The sequence below is a fragment of the Micromys minutus genome (genome assembly GCF_963924665.1).
Source record: "Micromys minutus genome assembly, chromosome: 29".
NCBI classification, from domain to species: domain Eukaryota; kingdom Metazoa; phylum Chordata; class Mammalia; order Rodentia; family Muridae; genus Micromys; species Micromys minutus.
Genome location: NC_137964.1, coordinates 20,671,343 through 20,684,261, shown reverse-complemented (window position 1 = coordinate 20,684,261; position 12,919 = coordinate 20,671,343). Strand labels below are relative to the sequence as shown.

General features: G+C 45.4%; 1 protein-coding gene across 1 annotated transcript in view; it reads right to left on the bottom strand.

Annotated features, from left to right (window-relative positions):
- The window catches only part of TMEM132D (transmembrane protein 132D), a gene marked incomplete at both ends in the record, with an annotated part of 594,183 nt that overhangs the window by 529,725 nt on the left and 51,539 nt on the right, over nt 1–12,919 (bottom strand). The gene's annotated exons all lie outside the window — the stretch shown is intronic.

Below are 12,919 nucleotides of genomic sequence, written 5' to 3'. Positions count from 1 at the left end.
AGGTTGGCTCTATAGTTTACCTATTATGAACAGCATTTCAGTAAGCTTGTCCCTGTGGTATGGCGACTTTTGGCAGTCCTTTTAGAAAACATCTGGGAGTGTTATATGTGAGTCATACCATAGATCTATTTTAGGGTTCGGGTTTTATTGTTGTTTGGTTGGTTGGTGGTTTGGTTTGGCTTTAAAGTTTATCATATAACATCTTAAAAATGCTACTTTAATTTTTTTTGTGTGTATGTGCATTTTCCCTGCATGTATATCTGTGCTCTATGGGCATGCTTGAGTCCTATGGAGGGCAGAAGAGGCCATTGGAACTCTAACTCCCTTAGAATTAGAGTTCCCTATGGTTTTGAGCCACCATGTGAGTTCTGGGAATTCCTGAACCTGGGTCCTCTGGAAGAACTGCCAGTGCCCTTAAGCCTTGAGCCAGCTCTCCAGCCCCTACTCTAGGCTGTTCAGGTTCACATCTCCTCTAGCATCCACAGATAAGGATTCTTTCTGTTCTCATTCTCACCAGTATGTGTGGTTACTGTTTTCTTAGTGGGGGGGAGGGGGACACTGTAATGGTAATCCATATTCCCCTGTGGCAGGTGGCTTGGACATTTTCTAATAGTTTCTCTTGTTTTCAAGGGTGTGTGTGTGTGTGTGTGTGCTAAAAGAAAGCCCCCTGCCCCCAAAATGGTTTTGACTGAGTCTTCTTTCTCTGCCTGGTGGCATTCCAAACACAGTTATTTTCTGCCTCTGGGATGTGTGTTGTTCGAATTGTCTTCAAGGACTTTGCTAACAATCAGAAATTAAAGCTATTTTTCTCTGGGAAAAAATGGAGACAAAAGCTGTGATTAAGTAGCTGTGTTGATTCTGGATGCGTCAGGCCAGGCTCAGTTCTCATCTTCAGCCAGACAACCCAGAGTGATGTTAGGTCGGCAGCTGGAAACCAGGCGGTACAGGATTCTTCCTTTCTCCATTACTATGGTGGATGTCACAAACTGGTTATAACCGTTAGTGAGGGACTCTAGAATCACCTCAGAGATGGGGGGGGCATCACCTTGATTCCGTTAATTGATGTGGGAAGCCCTGCCCACTGTGGGTGGTGCCATTCCCTACTGGGATCCCGGTCTGTTCGAATGGAGGAGAACAGCACTGTGCATTCATCCCTCTCTGTTCCTCATTGGGGACATGATGTGGCAGCTCTGTCAGGTTCTTGCTGCCTTGACTCCCCCAGCATGGTTGACAGTCCCTCAGACTATGAGCCAATCAAAACCCATCCTTCTGTTGCATTTGTTTGAGTATTTTATCAGAGCAACAAGGAAAGAAGCTAAGACCCAGGTGAAGGATGTGGGTGAAGAATGTGCTGCCGATTACTTTAAGCAACACATACCTGAAGATAATTAAGACCAGATGTGTTTCAAAAAGCTTCCTAATTCAACATTTCAAAATATATTTTTCTAAGGCCGTCTCTGTCTTTTTTGTTTTTGAGACTGGTAAGAGATGGCTCAGAACTTGAAAAAAGTACTCATGTGACCATGGTTTAAAAAAAAAAGAAAAGAAACTAAAACTCTAGTATTCTATTGTAATATTGACTGACATACATCAAAATATATCCAACACGGGTCATCAACTGGGTCGGAGTAGACCGTGAAGACATACCAGATCCATTCCAGATAGGGAAACTGAGACACTTGACTCTTTTTAAGCAAGCCAACCCCAGGCTCCTGTTTAGACTCTACAGGAATATTTCTGGAGCAAAAAACCCTACTTGATTTACCGTCTTCCTGGACAAGACTAAGGCTCAATATTAGTTACAGAAAAATGCATATCAAATAAAGCCTGCAGGTGTAGAAAAGCAGAAATAAAAAAGAAGTTAATTCTATTTTCAAGCCGACAGAAGGAAGACGGTGTCGAAAGACCGCACCATGAGGCTGACACAGTAGAACTATTTGTATGTCTTTCCAAGTCTTGGGGGAAAGGCTGGTTTCTAAAGCTGGGGTCAGAGGCTGGCATTGAATTCCTCCTGGCATCTCTGTGTCACGGATGCTTTTTTGCTGGTCTGAGGCCTCTCATCACAGCACTTGCTAAAAATCAAGTCAAGTGACATTCTAACATGTGAGTGAATTATTCTTTTAGAATCCCAGCATAGTTCTATCGAAGACAGAAACTCCGTAATATAATCACAAGCGGGAACCTAAATAGATAGCATATTTCAAATAATGAGTCAGCTCTTACTGCAGCCATCCAATTTCATCCAAGAATAGCACTTGGCTAATTAGCCAGGAGTCAGCTTAATCGCAAGCTGACATTCTTGAGAATAGAAATGGATTGTATGAAAAAAAATTGTTTACGGCTTGCAAAAGAATGGTTAGGGCTGGCAATGTAGGAAATTGGTGCGGTGGGTTCACTTCTCATAAATATGCAAGGGCTGCAGTTAAAATTCCTTGCAGAAAAGTCTCCATGGCACCTTCACGTGTGTGTGTGTGTGTGTGTGTGTGTGTGTGTGTGTGTGTGTGTGAGAGAGAGAGAGAGAGAGAGAGAGAGAGAGAGAGAGAGAGAGAGAACCCCAGGTGTCATTCCTCAAGCACCACAGCTTACACTTTAAACTCAAGCATAGACTGGGCCAGATACCCTGTGAGCCCCAGGAATTAACCTGTCTCCCCTCCCCAGCGTCTGCTGCCATACCCACCTTTCTAAGTACAAACACTGAGGATCGAACCCCAGGTCCTTAACGCTTACAAGCAAACACCATAATGAATGACTCACCCTGGTTAGATATGTATTGCCTGAAGACCCACTAAGTGCCAGGTCATGTGATAAGTTCTGCACATACTGAGTCTCCATTTTTAAGTGCCTGGGGGCAATTCAAGCCTGGTCTCACACCTAAAATGCTGTCAAAGTCTTCCCGAGATCTGTCTCAGCCTATCTCGGTCTCCGAGGTTCTTCATCCACTGGCTGTGAACCCAGTGGGGCATGAGAGAAAAATGCAAATACCGGTAAGCTGGTGAGTGTGTGACCCTGCATAAATGTTTTCTAAGGTGGCAGGTGGCCTTTCCTCCGAAGGCCACAGTTTGGCTGTCTCTGCACCCTTCCTGAACTGAACAAAAGGTCCCATTGTTACCATTCCTAAGAAGCACTGACGTTTACATGACACCCCATCTCTTGCTTCCCCTCCTGCCAAGTAGTGTGACACCCCCCCCCCCAATCTGGCTAGAGAGCACATGGAACTAGTTCCTTGCTGTTAAACAAAGGACACTTTCTTTGGGTTCTCAAGTCCTTAAAAGGCCAGAGATGGGTCTCGTCCTTTCCACCCACCCTGCCCCATGTTGCCAACACTGCACTTCCACCACAGAAAGAAAAAAAAAATCAGCATAGCAGAGCAGGTATCTGGCTTCACAGGTCTCTGTCATTTAAAGAAAGAAAGAAAGAAAGAAAGAAAGAAAGAAAGAAAGAAAGAAAGAAAGAAAGAAAGAAAGGAAGGAAGGAAGGAAGGAAGGAAAGAAGGAAGAGGTAGAGAGGTTGCTGAGTCAGCAAAATATTTGCCTTGTAAGCATAAGGGCCAGAGTTTGATCCCTAGAACCCATATTTATAAACAAACAAATAAATCAACAAATACATAAATATGCCAGCCCCATGCAGAGGCTTATGCTTGAAATCTCCTGCACTGGGGAAGTGGAGACAAGAAGCTCTTTGAGGCCCACTCCTGGTCAACCGAGCTGCATTAGTGAACTCCAGGCCAGGGAGGGACCCTGTCTCCAAAACCAAGGCGGATGGCACCTCACAGTTCTCAGGGATGTCCTTTGACCTCCACACCCACCAGTGCCCACACACTGCAGCACACTTAGTTCGCTTGGATCTGAGTGAGGGGACCCCCTCAAACTTCAGTACAATCAAATCAAGTCAGGCCCTCAACCCTATCAAGTGTGAAGTCTAAGTTTGCTCCGTGACATGTGGGGGAAGCTGCTTGTGAAAACGGGGGCCTGTAGATTCTGAAAGCAGCCATCTTCTCATCCCTACGTCATTCTGCCAACGCCTCGGCAAGGCTAAGGGAAGTCTGTGGTTACTAATAACTGTGACATTGTACAAAGAGGGCTTGGCATGTCACGTGTGCTAAGCTACAGACTGACTCAACTAGTTGCCAATAACCCACCTTAATTGCTTTTCTGTAACCCATATGCGAAACTGAAAAGCTTAGGTAGAGGCTGATTTTAGGAATTCATTGTCATGACTAATGCTAATGCTACTGTCAGCACCATCACCAACATTATCCCCATTATCACCATCACTATCACCATTATCACCATCACTATAACCATTATCACAACCACCATCATTATTACCACCACCACCATCATCATCATCATCATCACTAGCACCACTGCCATCACCACCATTATCACCATGACCACCATCATCATTATCACCATCACCACCATTACCCCATGACCACCATGACCGTCTTCATCCACACAATCAAGTTACACATTCTCCCCTATTCTCTGCAGGTCTCTTGCCATCTTCAATGACAGAGAAAAACGCCCTACCCGAAGCATTGGGCTGCGGTGGAGAATGCCATGGATACCAGGCTGATGTAGGAGAGATTCCCGGTGCTCATGGGGCCACAGTGTCCACTCAGCCTAATCAGTATTTGCTCTGGGACATCTCTTCACAGCAGAGCACCTGTGCTTCCTTCCTCTCATCTCTCTGCCTCACAGATGACCCAGCTCTCCTCTCTCTCTCTCTCTCTCTCTCTCTCTCTCTCTCTCTCTCTCTCTCTCTCTCTCTCTCTCTCTCTTCTCTCTCTCCCTCCCTCCCTCTCCCTCTCCCTATCTCTCTCAAACATGAATTCCTTCCCCAGCTGCTCAGCCTCCATCTCTCAGACTTCAGCCACAACTGAGATCAAGTCCTTCAGTTCCCTGGATCCTTCTAGGACCTCTTCTCAAAGACTGTGGTCCCCCCAGAGTCAGCTCCCCGCAGTTAGAAAGGTTACTCTTGTTTGTTGGTGAAGCTCCTCTAAGCCCTGACCATCCCCATTCCTCCTGACCACACCGTGAGCACAAGAGGGGTCCCCAAGAGCCCTTGTGCAGCTGAGGGATGGAGTCACGGAGTTAATGAGACCATCCAGTGTGCAGAGCCAGTGCACAAGGCAGGTGTGTGATGCCCAGATACACACCCAATGTGAGTCTTCCCAAGAGGTCCAAGCTCAGGATTAGCCACAAGGTTGTTTAAATATTGTCTTATTTAAACAGAAAGAGAGCAGAACCCCGTTCAATTCAGAATTCACCTGCTCAGACTGTTACACTCACATCTTCAGTGGGACTTTGGGACTTGGCTGTAAAATGGAATGACTCTAGTGTGAATGACCTCATGTTCCGGGCACAGAGATCCGAGTTCTAGAAGGGCAAAACCCTGATTTCTATTTGGGCATCTAATTGAATTAGATGGCTCTTGAATTTTCATTGATTAGCCCAACAGGAACTGAAGAAGGCTCCTGGCTCTCCATCCCATACTTCCACCCAAACTGTTTGAAGACTACATCTGAAATGAATCATTTATTTGCTAAACCCCCGCCCAAAAAAGTCCATGATCAGAAAGCATTTGAGAGATACTGGACTCAAGGTATAGGCACAGAATTTCCTCCTATAGGAATCTCTTAGCTTTCATTAAAATGCTGCTTACTGGGAGCCTGCCTTTCTCAAATATTTCCCAGCAGACAGAGTGAATAACATGAATAATTTCACATGTGGGATGTACATGTAAAAGGTCACCTCTGTTAGGGGTGATTGATGTAGTTCAATGAGCTGCTCTTCCATGGGATCTGGTTTTTGTATTGTTTTGGTTTTTGTTTGTTTCTCAGACAAGGTCTGATGAAGCCCAGGCTGGCCTCTAACTCCCTATTTAGCCAAGGATGACCTTGAACTTCTGATCTTCCTGCATCCTGAGTGTTAAAATTACAGATGAATCCTACACATCTGGTTTACATGGTACTGAGGATTGAACCCAGGCATCTGTGCATGAAAGGTAAACATTCTATTAACTGAGTTACTGTTCCAGCTTCAAGATTTGGATTTACCAGAAACCTCCAGTCTAACTTTCAAATGGGCATACATCAAAAGCATTAATAAACTTTCTGGTCCACACCTCCATTTCACACTTCAAGTTGACAGGAAAGTTAATCACAGAAGAACATTCCACACCAGGATGCTGGCCTTCATGGGTGTCCACATTGTCTAACTGGTCTAAAGAAATGGAAAGTCTTGGGGCTTCAGCAGATGAGTCCGTGGGTGAAGTGCTGGCTTAGCAAGTGTGGGGACTTGAGTTCAGATCCTCAGTGCCCACATAAGAAAGGCAAGTGTAGCTGGTTATGGTGAGACACCCCTTTAATCCCAGCACTGGGAAGGCAGGTGGATCTCAGTGAGTTCGAGACCAGCCTATTCTGCATAATGGATTCCAGGCTAGTCAAAAAAGTCCAAATACTGATGATGGAGGCCTATGAGCCTAGGACTGGGGAGGTATAAACAGTGGATATCTGGGACTTGCTGGCCAGCCAGGCTAGCCAATAAGTCAATACCTAGTTCTGTCTCGAAAAATGAAGTAGAGATTGAAAGAGGAAGACACCTGACCTTGGCCTCTGGCTTTCATATGGACATGAACAAGCATGTGTATGAGCCTCTCCTGACACCCCCACCCTTTTCCTCAACACACACACACACACACACACACACACACACACACACACACATAGGAAAAGATTTTTTTAAAAACTGGAGGAGTCTTAACTGAGGACAAAATGGGAACAAGAAATTGTATAAAAATATGCCTGGGCTATTCAAACCGTGATGCACAGGTGTTGCCTTAGAGATGCTCGTCTGCAGACTTTAGCTCCTAAGAAAGACATGAGCTTGCACTTCCAGCCAACTCCTGCTTAACAACGGTCACTGGCCATCTTGGAGCAGCAGAGACCCAGGAAACCCCAACACACACTGTTCTTCAGTGGATCGTGTGACAAGTACTTAATGAGCCAGAGTGCAGGTTTCCTTTATGGATAGGTCATTTCATCTCTTCCTGTGGCTCAGGCACCATGCTAGGTACTGAGGACATCTCAGAGCAGACACGCCGAGCGGGTTCATTGGGGAGGCAGAAAACAGGCACATCAGCCAGAAAGCAAGTGGGAAATAAAGACAAACTTGAGGGTTGAACAGATGAGCAAGGGGCACATCGGAGAGCAGAAGCAGAGGAGCCAGTCATGCAGGAATGGCCAGGCTAGAGTATCCTGTGTAGTTGGTTGGTCTGATGATGATTCTATTCTAATGCTAAATACTGGGCAAAATATGGATGCCCCAGACAAGCAGATCTTCATATACACCAAGTGATGCTATATGGACCTTCTCCCCAGCTTAACGGGTCTACAAAAGGCTGTGGTTGGGCAATGGAAGGAGAAAGGTGGGACTTGAGGATCAAGTGAGGGGGCTGCAGGTAGAGGGGAAGAGAAGATGGAGGTAAAGGAAGCCCCATAAACCAGGACCACATGACAAAGAGAAACAGCAATTAACAAGGGATTTGATAGCTGGAGAATAAGTTAGTTTAGCGCTAAACCTGCCCAAACTAGGCTTATGGTTTATAAATAAAATACCTGGATTATGTGTCTTTTATATGGGTTTATTGGGGCTATGAATTCCTTCCATAATCCTGAACACTAATGCTGGAGGGAGAAGTTAGTTTAGAAAGGAGCTGAGAGAGCAGCCAGGGCCAGGTCCTCTAGGAGGACCCATAGGATGAAGCCACTGAACCCACATAGACCTATTATATACTACAATGAATGGACAGACAACCAAACTGAGGTAGAGTCCAGATGACACCAGGCCCCACTGGATGCTGCCATGCTCCTGCCTTGATGATCATGGGCTGAACCTCTGAACCTGTAAGCCAGCCCCAATTAAAAGTTGTTGTTTATAAGAGTTGCCTTGGTCATGGTGTCTGTTCACAGCAGTAAAACCCTAAGATACTATGTCACCTTTAGCGTCTTCAAAACCCAGTGCATTAATCTATGAGAAGGGACCAAGACCTATTTAATGGGACTTAGTGTAAAGTTTGAGGCAAAATACCTTAAGTGTGATTAAAGAAGGCAGAGAATATATCTCAATGTTGTCATTTCTACCAGAGCTGGCTTAAGCTGATAGGACAGATTGACAGTAGTGGCCTTGCTCGGGGGTAAGGACACATGGTTCACTGGTTCATTCATTCATTCATTTATTTCTCAACTCATGTGTCCCTGGGGGCAACAGTACAATGCATAGATGGGAACACAGACAGAAGCAGCAGCCTCCTTGAAAATGCTACAGCTGCTGGGAGCTTCAAGGAAGCCTGATAAGAAACCTAGGAAACAGGAGAACCCAATCTGAAAACATCTCTCAATCCAAGGAGTAAGGGAAATGGCTCCATTGGGAAGGGGCTTGCCTTGTAAGCATTAAGTCATAAGTTCGATCCACAGGTCCCACACATGAGTTTCCAGCCATGGTGCATACTTGTAATCTCTGCTCTGGGGAGGTGGAAACAAGAACATTCTTAGAGCTCACTAGCAGTGAGAGACCCTGTCTCAAAAAATAAATAAGTAAATAAAACCAAGGCAGACAGAGCCTTGTGGGTAAGAGCTGAGACTGTCCTCTGCCCTTTACACACTCTAATTTCAATTTATGAAATGGAGCCAGACAGTAATTGGTTGCTTTCTGGAAAATGCTCTGGACCTTGTCCTGCCAAAGCCCTTCCTTCTGCAGAAGAGCCTCCATCAGCATCTCCCGCTGATGTCTTTAAAATGTTGGTTAAATTGTTACAGCTGTGAACACTCAGCCCTGTCTGTCTCTCTGTTTTAATCACACCTAATCCACCACAGAGTGTTACATGTGTTACAACTGAATGCTTGAGACATCAAAATTTGTCTGCTGAGGCCCCAGATCCCAAGAGGGTTGTTGTCAGGATGGTCATGTCAGGTGTGGCCCATGAGGGCAAGGCTGTGGATGGGATTAGTGTCCATCTGAGGTGAAGAAACACAGTAACATCCTCTCTCTGCCATAGCCCACAAGAGAGTCCACCTGTAAATGAGTTATTTTGATTGTCCAGCCCCAAGAACAGTGAGACAATGTATTTGTCTAAACTGTCTTGTCCATTGCACCATCTAAAGCAGCCAAGGAGCCTGAGACCCAAGAGTCAAGGAGTCATGTATTGACTACGGGCCTGAATTTGGGATCCAACTGCCTCCTGATCCTCATTCCAATTTTATGAGGTATTTCCTCAATAGCTGAATACAAGGGAGGAAGGGAGGGAGTCTGTCTTTGAGAAATGGCCCCTTGCTAGTTGGCCATTTTCGGTCAGTCTTTGTCAGTTGTTTTGTAGGTTGGTCATTTGTTCCTCTGTCATTGATTGGCAGTCATTTCCTCTGGGCACGTGGATGCTCCTCTCTGGGTTGTCTAATATGTCTTAGGAGCCATATAACATGGTCCCCTTTCTTGCTTCTATCTCAGCCACTTCTTTAGGCTCCTTTAGCTTGGCAGTGCTGGTGTCTCCCACTCATTTCCTGACTTCCATCCATGGGAATTCTAGGGAGAAGTTTAAGCCCTAAGCATCTTCTGTAATATCCTTTGGACCAATCAATCCACAAGAGAGAGGTACACCATGGCATGAGAGACAGCCTGAGTCATATGACTGTATAGTGTCTCCTCAAAAGCCAGTAATGCCATCCCAGGGTTCCACCTACCTGCCCCAGGATGGTGACCCTACTCAGCACCAAATCTCAGTCACCATAACTACATCTGGCTACAAGCACCATTTAGCTGTTCCGAACTGAAAGCCAATCAAGCCATCTGCAGCTGGATGGTGACTTCCCAGACCAGCACAGTTCCTGATAAGAAAGATGATAGGTGCAAAAGAACAGGTAGATACCTTGGGCACTGAATAACACTAAAGCTTCTCTGGACTTAGCTCATATAAACAGGAGCATGGGGGCCACCAAGATGGCTTGGTGGGTAAAGGAAAGGTGCCTGCCACCAAATCAGATGACCTGAGTTTAATCTCCAAGACCCATGTGATGAAAGAAGAGAAGTGACTTCTGAAAGATGTCCTCGAACCTCCATAACTACACTGTGATATTTGTACACAAGAGCACATGCAGACAGACAGACAGACAGACAGACAGAAAGACAGATAAAGTAGGAGGTTGGTAAGCAAGGGGGTAGGGCTTCAAGAACATGCAACTGTTTTATCTATGGTCACTTTCTACTCTGTGAGTGACAATTAATACACTCATCTTACTCATCAAGATGAACTCAAGAGAACCCTTCTTGGGGCTGCTACTCAAGTTTGGTTGGCAAGAGCTGATTTTACATGGCTTCCTGACCTTGACTCAGCTCTTGAGAGCTGAGGTCCCTGCCCCAGGGTTATGCCTCCACTGGGGCATCACCCTGCCACTTGGGTAACTCCAGTGAAACCCTGACACTCAATGATGACTCCAACATGAGCACTAGCTGGGTCCCAACACTGATGTGCAAAGACTATGGCAGTTTAAATGAGAAATGTCCTCCACAGGCCCGGGTGTTTGAACATGTGGTCCCAGTAGGTGGCGCTGTTTGGGGTGGTTGCTGGACAAAGAATGTCAGTGCAGGACTTTGAGGGTTTACAGCCGTATCCCACTTGCCTGTTCTCCTTCTCAGCTTCCTATGTGTAAGTGAAATGTGACCAGCCCACTTTCTGCTCCTGCTGCCAGCCCCTCCAAGCTGTGATGGACTTCAGTCCCTCTGGAACCGTACACCAAAATAAACTGTTCCTTCCTCGAGTTGCTTTTGGTCAGCATTTTATTATGGCACCAGAAAAGTTACTGATGACTTGAAGGCCAAATGCAAAACAAACAAACTTGCTTTCCTAGTAGAGACAAGTACAGCTAAACAGAGTGGACTTCAGAAAAACCACGGCCTGGTAACAAGAGCCCAGCCATGCACTAGCAGGAATGAAAGTGTTCAGGGATGAGCTTGTAGTGAGCCAGCAGCAGGGACAGAGACAAGCATTACAGGGAAATGGGGGGAGCCCTTGCACAATCTGCCTGACAAATAGGGGAGAAAGGAACAGCTTGGAGATGTCTTTCTCTAAGCACCAAGTGACAGTTGTATCCTGAACTGAGAGACAGTGCTAATAACTTTATTGTTAATATAAACAATTATATGAAAAACTGCTCAGTGTATTAAAGTAAGGGCTGCTGTGGTTTGGATGTGAAAAGTTCTCACAGGCGCCTGTGTTTGAGCACTTAGTCCCCGGCAGGTAGTGCTATTTGTAGAGGCTATAGAAGCCTAAGGGATAGAATTAGGTCACTGGGGAAGACTATGGAGATTTGATCTGTGTCTTCCTGTTCAGTCTCCACTGCCTCCCTACCATGATTGGAACAAGCAGCAATCCCACAATCCTGCTGCCATGAACCCTACCATGGTGGACCAAGATCCCTCTGAAACCATGAGTCAACACAGCCCTTCCTCCCTTAAGTTGCTTCTGTCCTGTACTCTGTCACACTGATAAGAAAAATAGCGAATGCAGAAATGTATTGGGTTATCAGTAACTGGTGTTCAGAAGGAAACACAACATTCGAAAACTCAAAAACACTAAACAGAGCAATTATAACTGAGCATTCCTCTGGGCATCTTTGAATGCTTGGCTCCTGAAACAAATGTTAGATGCCCACCAACCCCATTCTAAAGATGAAGAAACTGAGGCATGAGCAAGCAAGCCAACAGCCCGACAGCCAAGCTCAGAGCTAGGTCTCTGTAAGGTGGTCCAGGATCTCCAAGTTTCTAGAGAGTTCTCTGAGAGAACAGACATGTCCACCCAGCTTCTGGCTCATTTCTCCTATGTATGGCTCCCCTGTAAGCAAAGATCAGACTTTGGACACCTTGCAATGCTGATTTGGCATTATGGTTTATTAGTCCGAGTCCTGCCTAATTATCAGTTGTTAGAACCTGTGTTCTGAGCAGGTACTGCTGAGGAAGCCAGGTTCATTTTGTTTCCTGCTGTGACATTTCACTAAATTAAATCTTCAAGCTTTCTCCACTACGGATAGAGACGTCCTTAACAGATTAGAGAGCCTCGAGTGTAAAGAGGCATCTGCGGAAGTTCTTGCCTGTCGTTATAAAAGTTAATTTTTCGACATTCCCCTCCACCACCACCCCCTCCCGTGCACATGCACCTCACTTCACCTCAATTAAGTGGGTTCCATGCTAACAGATGTAAAGTTCAAGGAACGATGCTTTTAATGTGAGCGCGAACCAGAGAGCAGATCCATTCGGAAATAAAATATGAATAAGCGGGTTTCTGCATTGGCTAAGTGATTTAAAAAGTAATCCTCCCGAAGCGACGTACCACGTATTTGTTTATATTACTGTTAATAACTCACCAACTAATGATAAATGTATGATAATTTATTCTAAGTGAAACGAAGTGTGCCCCGAAGACAGACTCTGTAAATGGAAGCTCATGCTCACCCAAGTTTGGGGCAGGAGCATTAATAACTGGATTCTCTTACTCCAGCAAAAATTATCGTATGCAAATTATATGCAAATGTGCCCCAGCAGCCATATGGGTTCCCCCAGGGAACCTGGGAAGCAGAAACCCTTGGCCAGGTTCTGGACAGTGACCTTGCCCTCTGTGGCAGGGCTCAGATGGCCATTGCTCTCAAGTCTTGAGACTCCATTAATTTGATCTTTGGGTATACTTAAGATTCAGGCTTCTTCATCTCCCTTCTCTGTACATAAATAGAATTAATAAAAGCCACCTAATGTCCTATTACGTACATTTAAAAATCATTAAGCCAAACTATGCCTGTGAATTTAGAAATTATGTAATTATTATCTTCATAAATAATACAAACAATCCCAATCTATTCACGAAGACAGACCCA